Source organism: Hipposideros armiger, unplaced genomic scaffold (genome assembly GCF_001890085.2).
Source record: "Hipposideros armiger isolate ML-2016 unplaced genomic scaffold, ASM189008v1 scaffold_228, whole genome shotgun sequence".
Lineage (NCBI taxonomy): Eukaryota > Metazoa > Chordata > Mammalia > Chiroptera > Hipposideridae > Hipposideros > Hipposideros armiger.
The window spans coordinates 976986-985577 of record NW_017731578.1 but is presented as its reverse complement, the minus strand read 5'-3'; the positions used below and the strand labels follow the sequence as shown (position 1 = coordinate 985577).

Below are 8592 nucleotides of genomic sequence, written 5' to 3'. Positions count from 1 at the left end.
CAAGACATTGCTTTAGTCCCACCTGAAAAATCTTAAAAGGCCATAAAGGATCAGAATGTCCCCAGGAAACTTAACTGCATCCAAGAGCAAAGCTCAAGACTCCTTTTTTTGGAATACAAAAACATATAGCACCCAGCAAAGTAAAATGTGTAACATCAGCCATCCAATCCAAAATTATCAGCATGCAGAAGCAGCAGGAGGCCAGCCGAGTGGCGCGGTGGTTAAGAGCTGGCTTGGGACACCAGAGGGCCCCGGTTCGGATCCCACATATGAGGGCCAGTGACACTGCCCTCCACAGCTAAGATGCTGAACAACAGCTCAACCTGGAGCTGGGCTGCGGTGAGTCGCCGGCAACGTGTAGGCTGCAGCCCCTGTGGCAGTGGGTTGCCATGGGCTACTGTGTGTAGCCAGCAGCCGCCGCCGTGAGCGGCCACCCAGAAGCCAGCGACCAATCTACCTCTCCCAGGAAGAGCACATTGATGGTGCCAACTTGGGCCAGTGAAGCAATGTCCTCCACAACTAGACTGAAGAACAAAAGGACAGCAACTTGTCTGTTCCCCTTCCCCCAATTCCCCAATTAAAAAAAAAATCAGCAGGAAAATACAACCCCAAACGAGGAGAAAAATCTATCCGTGACGCTGACCCCAAAATGACAAAGATGATAGGATTATGAGACAAGAACATTATATCAAAACTGTACTCAGTAGAAAAGAGGCAGTCTTTTCAACAAACACTTCTGAAACACTAAATATTTATATGCAGAAAAAAAGAACTTCGGTCGACACATTACACCATATGTAACAAGGAACTCCAAATGGATCGCAAATCTAAAAGCAAAACTTAAAAGTATAAAACTTCTAGAAGAAACAAAGGAGAAAATCTTTGTGGCTTTGGGTTAGGCCAAGATTTTTGAGATACAACTCCCAAAGCATGCTCCATTAAAAAAAAAATTGATCACTTGGGTTTCATCAAAATGAAAAACCTCTGCTCTTTGAAATACGCTGTTGAGAGAATGAAAATTCAAGTCCAGACTGGGAGGAAATATGTGCAAATCACGTATCTGATAAAAGACTGGCACCCAGAATATACAAATCTACTTGCATTCAGAACATACAAAGCCAATAATAAGAACATAAACAGCCCAATAAAAACGGGCGAAAGATTTGAACAGACACGTCATTAAGGAAGATACAAGGATGACAAACAAGCACCTGAAATGATGCTCTGTATCACTGGTCGCTGGGAAACGGAAGTTCAGACTACAACACGATATGGTGCTGCGCCTCATAGGACGTCTAAAATTGGAAAGATTCAGAATGCCATGTGTTGGCAAGGGTTGTGAGAGGATTGTGTAGAACCTGGAACTCTCGTGCCCTGCTGGCACAACGTAAAATGGCCATTTCTTCAAACATCAAACGTTCACCCTTCCATGTCTCTCCATCACTTCACTCCCAGGCAGTACCTAAGAGACATGAAAGAGTATGATCATACAAAACCTTGTACACAAATGTTCAGCACAGTTCTATTTGCAACAGCCCAACCTTGAAACAACCCAACAACAGGTGAACTGCTAGAAGCGAACCATAGTACATCCACACAAAAATAAAAGGGATGAGCTATTGATACAAGCAACAACGTAAGTGAATCTCAAAATAATGATGCAAGGCAAAAGGACCCAGGCAAAATAAGAGTACATGTCTGCGATGCAATTTATATAAAATTGCAGAAAATGCGAACACTCCAGTGACAGAAGGCAGATTCGTGTTTTCTCAAAGCAGCACACCTTGGATCCGGGTCCGTGGCTCATTTGGAGTAAGGAGACCTGGGTTCCAGTCCCTGATCAGCCACTCAGAGCTGTGTGACTTGTGCCAAGTCACTTCCCTGCTCTGTGCCTCGGTTTCCTCCTCTATGGAGGATGGGGGTGGGGAAGAGGTGACAAACTGTGAGCTTCTAGCATTAGAACCTTCACCCGCTGGACTAAAGCAAGGTGCCTCTGCGTGGGAACAGACGCAGCGTCCCCTGGATTCCTGGATTCAGAGGACGCGGGGCCAGCCTGTGCTGCCAAGCCTGCCTGGGCACTTATCCTGGCCGCTTCTCAGCACATGCCTTCCCAGAAGCAAGTGTGGGAGGCAACAGCGGGACCTGCTGTCCCGGAGACAGGCACAGAGTGTCCCAGCAGTGCCCCTGGGGCTCAGGAGGTCAGCCCCAGAAGCTAGAAGTAGGTGACCAACTGTCCTGATCTGCCCAGGTGGAGGGCACTTCCCGGGATGAGAGGTGGGGGGTGGGGTTCAGTGATAAAAACCGACCAGGAAAGTCTAACAGAGCCACTACCCATGATGCCACTTTGTCTGCCCCCTCTGGCCACCTGTTCTTCACAAAGAAGACAGCAGCTTGTACTGAGCACCCAGGAAGCCGCTGCTCCTAAAAGTGGGACCTTCTCACTGACTTTTCCCTCCCACTTAAAAAATGGTTCCTTTTGGGGTGAAAAAAACCCAGTGCTGTCATCGATGTTGAGCTCTGCACCTTCTTCAACGCCACTGGGAACCCTCGGGCAGAACGCTCACATATCTTTAAAATAGTAATATTCTTTGACTCAACAATTCCTTTTCTAGGTGCTCCCACTGACATTACCAGACACGTGGGAAATCTGGATATACACTAAGTGATTTTTTTATGTAGTAAGAAATTGGCAACCACCTACACATGCATCATTGGGGAGTGAACGAATACGCCCACGTGATACTGCTGAGCAGTTCCAGCCCAACAGAGCGGGGAGGTGTGTGCAGTGTCCACAAGGTCCCATGATACGCTAGCGCCTAGACGAAGTTCCAGAAAAGTGAGTAGTCATTCCACTGACCGAAAACGGAGCGTTATCCCTGGGAGACTTGAAGAGAGGACTGAGGGTTTCCCGGGGTTCTCGCCGGAGGCAGGAGTGGCTGTCAGGCGGTTTTCACATTTCTCTCGTGTTTTCCTATACCGTTCAAAGTGTTGGGATGCGAACTGTTTCCATAACCAGAGTAAGTAGTCATGGCAGTTTATGGTTTACAATGTTTCTCTATACAGGTGCTCCCCGGGGACATGGTGGCAGCAGCAGATCTCAAACTCTGTCTCCTGATCTGAGGAAGATGGGCCAGTCCCAATCTGTCCCCTGGAAACAGGGGGCAAAGGAGCCTGATTTGGGTCTGGCAAGGCAAGAGTCTTTTGTCCCCAAACTTGGAAGTCAGCCCTGTCATAAATTTTGCTTTCTTGGAAAGTTTCTGGGGATCCTAGGAGACTGAGGAGGTTAGAGGTATAGAGAAGGACACTTTGGTTTGCAAAATACAGACGCCCCACTCGAACTCCCTGAGGTTGTTATATGGCCTGTGTAACTTGGAGGTTTGGGGGTTGACCGGCTGTCTTCAGGTACAGCTGGACCCAGGGGCTTAAACAAAGTCATCGTCACTTTCTCTTCTTCTTCACCTTTTCCCCTACCTTCTTCTTTCAGTTATTCTTGTCTCTGCTTCTCTTAGCACGTTATCCTTAGGCTTTCCATTGCAGACGGGTACCCTTCCTAAGCTAGGAGACATGGGGCAACCCCCGGCAGCTCTGTGAGTCTTGAGTCAAATGACAGCGCCCCCTGCTGGAAAGTCTCTAGGCTTGCCCCAGCCTGGGCCACATGTGCGTCCCTGTGGCCAGAGGACATGAGTTCTAGGATTGCCAGCCCCCTCCAAACCACACTGAGGGGGCTAGAAAGTGAAAGGGGGTGCTGCTGCCTGAAGAAGGAGGGGAATCCTGCTCCCCAGGAGAAAAAAAACCACAGAAGCCACGATCCACTACAGCTGTATTCTATAGACGCTAGTATTTGTCGGCACAGCCGGCACAGGCTCAGAGCTTTAAAGCTCTACGACTTCTAAGATTCCTGCTTAATCATGGGCATTCACAGGCCTTGGAGATCCTGATCCCCAAACAGTCCAGAAAGGGAGACAATACATTCTCCCTTTACTAGTAAGGAAACCGGGTAAGTCACCTCAGATTTACAATTCTGCAGTAAATAGCAGAATTGAGACTAGCAATCAAGGTCTCTGAGTTAAAATCTGCTCTGCTACTGGGCTCAGGCTGGGAGGCGTCAACACCATCTACCATCCATATCAACACCCCATCACCACCATCACCATGAGCAACAACCCACCACACCACCAGTATCGCCACCATCACCACCATCAACAGTAGCATTATGCCCACCACCAACAGCAACAACCCACCCTCACCATCAATAACAACATCACCACCACCACTAGCACCCATCCATCACCACCACCGCCATCACCACCATCGCCATAACAACGATGCAAACATCGCTACCACCATCTTGGCAACAGAGAGCCTAGTTCTTAGCCGAGGAACTGTGAGCCTGAGCCGAAAAGCAGAAGCTGGCTGAATCGGATTTTCCTTGGCAGCCGGGCCTGAGTCCAGCTCTCCCGTGGCCGGAACCCAGCGTTCCACTCACAGCTTTGCAATGCCTCTCGGAGATGGCTGAACCGGTCCCAAGGGCCTGTGACCGTTCTGGGGAGAAGTACTTGTGAGTCACTGGGGCTGACATTCTTTGGGACCTGACAAGGTTTCTACTTTGGGAGCCTACTAACTTTGACTCAGTGGCGATTCACCCAGAAAGCCGGCTGGAGAAGCTGGGAACAGGCCTCCTCATATGCAGTGTTAGGGCCACTGGCAGCCAGGTCGGGGCTGGGGCCATGCCTTCTGTCTTTTGTTGACTCTTTTATGGGGCTTGGGATGGAACTGGGGTTCAGAGAGATGACATGCTGCACCCCAAGGTTGCACAGTGATTAGCAGGAAGAGGCAAAACTTGAACCTAAACCTCGGTGACTCTAGAGCCCACAGATGCTGTTGCCCCATGCTGCTGCCATGCTGTCACCAGGTTGGCCTCTTGGCTCTGCCACTTGTTCAAGGGCCTGGGAGCCCTGTTCTGAATGGGATCACTATAGTTCTCACCCAACTTCCTGGGGACTGGCTGGGTGGTCCTGGGTGCTGCCAAAGGTGTACTCCATCAGAGGCTGCTGTGGGGGCAGTGACATGCCAAGAGTCCTCTCTGGGGTACCAAGTTCCCTCTTGAGTCTCCAGGGGATTGGGGGGGGGTGTCAGTCAGGGTTCCACCAGGAAAGAGATGACACAAGTTGGGAAAACAGCAGAGGGTAGGGAAACCATGAGGGGTGGACAGTACACCACATCCCAGGGCCACTGCCACCCTTACTTAGGCTGAAGGGATAGGGGAAGGCACCGTGGCCAGACCCTGCAGGGACAGGCTCTTGTAGAGAAGGCTGCCTAGGGGGAAGATGTGACCTTCAATCCAGGGACACAGCCTGCCCAAGGGGACCCCCAAGGGGAGATGCCGTGACATGACTATGGTGACCTCCCCCCCGCCCCTTACCTGTAGCCAGGGCTCACCATGACCAGATCCAACAGGAAGCCAGGTGACATGGAGCCCAGGAATGGGGTCTGTGGGGCTCAGCCCCTGGGGAAGACAGCAGGGTGGAGAGTGAACCTGGTGGGGCAAAGGACCGTGTACAGCACAGGGCATCTGGCCCTGTGGACCCACAGCACCTGGCCCTGGGGACCCACAGCACCTGGCCCTGGGGACCCACAGCGTCTGCCATGATGGGGGAACTCTTGGGACCCTGTTCAGGAAAGACAGAGGTATTGTCCGGGCGCTTTTATTGTGGCCTAGAGGCTCCTCCTTGACCTGGGCCTGGTTAGCATGACTGCTCAGACCCACCCAGGCCAGCCAACCAGCTCGCTCTCGCCTTCCTTTGCCCTCACTCACTCGCTCACTCATGCCCTCTGTTTCTCGCTGCCATTCGTCTCTGTCCCACTTGTGGACCTTTTCCCCTATGGCTTTCTCCAGTCCATGAAGCACCCCCATTGTGCTGAACCAGACCTACTTGTGTTGGTGTTGGAGAAGACAGACCAGACCAAAGTGACTGGAAAAGGCCTTTCGGGAGGCAGAACAGGTGAGCCTGGGCAGCATTGCCCGTGGAGACTCGGCCCCAGGAAAGGAGGGCACCCCCAGCCCAAGGGCACCCCTGCTCTGGCATCCACTGACAGGGCAATGATTTCCCCAGATAAGGGGCTTTCCTGGGACAGGGAGGTGCATGGTGAGAGGGAGAAATGTCCTTGGTTTGGGGAATCCTGGAATGTGGCTGAGGCCAGAAGTTGAACTGTCACAGGAAGCAGAGGTGTCTGTTGGAGTTTGCCTACCACAAATGGGGGCACATCGGGAAGGGGAGCTAAGCGGCCAAAGGGACCTCCCTGTGTGAAGCAGGTGGGAGGGTCAGGACAACCACCCAATCTCAGGTCTTCCAGTGGGTCCGGGGTCCTCAGGAGACAGGTGGCCCTGGATACACCACCTGGGGACCAATGTGCACACAACCCCATCTGAGGCACCCCCTCAACTTTGGGGGTGTTCACTGTTCCTGCAAAGAGCTCCGTCGCTCTCCCTGTGGGAGGCCATCAGGGGCCAGAGCCACCAGAATCATCGCCAGTGGTGACCAACCTGTAGAAACATGCTCTCCCTCTCCAGGGCTTGCATCTCTGTCAGGAAACCCCCAGACTCCGCCTCCAGCATCATGGCGCACTGGTCCCTCAGCAGCCCAGGGCATCAACTCCTTCACCGACCGTGATGGGGCACGTCCCGCGGCCAGGCTCTGGGGAGACAGAGTAAACCTGCCACCCCTCCTGCTTCTGAGGAGCTCAGCGCCTGCTCTGAGGCAGAAAACGCAGACACCGCATTTGCCTGAAGAAAAAGCCTCTATTTCAGGCTTGGAAGATCAGGGAAGTTCCCTCAGGGAAGGTGACATGAGCAAGATCTGAAGATTGTTCAGCAAAATTCCCAGAGGACGGCATCCAGTGACCCACCCAGCGAGGGCTCTGAGAAAAGAGGTGATGATGTCACCTGGGAGCTGCAAATAGAGCCACAAGGCAGGAACGTGGGGGAGTTCCTGTCAATAAAAGGAGGCTTGGACACAGGTGGGGGCAGATCTCAAGAGTGGCCCGTCAGGGCTACAGCAGGGTTTTCTGGAAGGCAGTGCAAGGCCAGGTGCATATTGTAGATTGAGTAGGGCCTCTCGGGCTGCTGGGTGGAAAAGAGCCGGAGTGGAGGCTGCAAGGCCAGTGAGCAGGCTGTCAGCGTGGCCGGGGCCAGCGAGAACACACGGTGGCCTGACTCGGGCAGTGGGAGTGGAGAAGGAAATTTCAAGAGCTCCACCAAATGTCAAAGGAGCTGATTTTGTTGATGGACCCCCCCACCCCACCCCCCCATAGGAAGTGACAGAGACGGTGGCACCACAGATGACCCTCAGGACTCTGTTTTGGAGACATGGGCAGGTTGTAGTGAAGAACATAGGAGGGGAAGGTTTGGGGTGAGACAATGCGTTCTCACTTCTGGTCATGGCACAGTACCTGTAACTGGATCAAACCCTCTGTCACAAACAATCATAAAACTGCACAGAATATATGAAACCACCATTTTCGACACTGTGTCGTAGGCAGAGGAAGACCATGATTCCCAAGAAAAGAGAAAACCTAAGACAAGCCCTGTGATCTCCCTGGATCTGTGCTTGGGGACACTTCCCTGATCGTGGCGCAGTGAGCGGGCTCCGGGTAGAACTCAGTGGTCCCACTGAACCGACGGGGCGGAGATGAGAGTTGGGGATTTCTGAAGCAGCTAGAATCTGCAGGGCTGGAAGCAAAGGAACAGGGAGGTGCACAGGGGAGGGGAAGCAGTTCATGTGAGGGTCCCTGGGTGTTGGTGACACCAGCTGAGGTGTAATAGGCTATCTCAATCCCTAAGGGTTTCAGAGTGGAGCGAAGATGTGGATGTCAAGCAGTGCCGGGGGGCTTGGGTTCTTGCCCAACCAGAGTGAAGAGACTTCATCAACACCAGGCATCTAGCTGTGACACCCCAAAGGCCTCACCTTAGTAATAAAGGCCACACCTTAGAGTAAAGCCTCCTGTAGACCTTCCGTAACAAAGCCTAAAACCAAGCCTCAACAAGATTTGCAGTTCAGTGCCTGTTTCTCACCAAGTTAGAGAAGTGTGGGAGGCACTCTGGCTTTTCACAGATCTTGCCATCACAAATAAGAAAGCCAAGACCACAACATTCAAGTAATCAGTCAGTAATTGAACTAAATTGATAGAACAAAATTCAACCCTTTTCAGAGAACGATACCTGACTCCAGAATTCCTACAACTTATCGTCCATATTGTCCAACAATGACTAAATGCACAAAGAAACGGGAAAATATGACTCGTAGTCAAGAAAGAAAAACAATGGTCAATAAAAATCAATCCTGAGATGGCCCAGATAATAAATAGATTTAGCAAACAAATCTTTCAAAGCAGCTCTTATAACTGTCTTCCAAAAATTCAAGAAAAATATACTGGAAGAATTAATGGAAAATATAGTCTTAGTAAGGGAACAGATAAGGAATCTAGGCACGGACATGGAAACTAATAAAGAACCAAATGGAAGGGCCGGCCGAGTGGCTCAGTTGGTTAAGAGTTTGCTTAAGAGCATGAGCTCTGAGCAACAGGGTCGCTGGT

At 51.5% G+C, this 8592-nt stretch overlaps 1 long non-coding RNA gene across 1 annotated transcript; it reads right to left on the bottom strand.

The window, feature by feature from the left end:
* Nucleotides 1-778: 778 nt before the first annotated feature.
* LOC109389300 (uncharacterized) lies at nucleotides 779-6917 on the bottom strand. The gene is made up of 3 exons (XR_002125375.1): nucleotides 6545-6917; nucleotides 5423-5536; nucleotides 779-1462 (listed from the first exon to the last, which is right to left on the bottom strand). It is a non-coding gene; the product is annotated as an uncharacterized LOC109389300 (long non-coding RNA).
* Between the last annotated feature and the right edge of the window lie 1675 nt (nucleotides 6918-8592).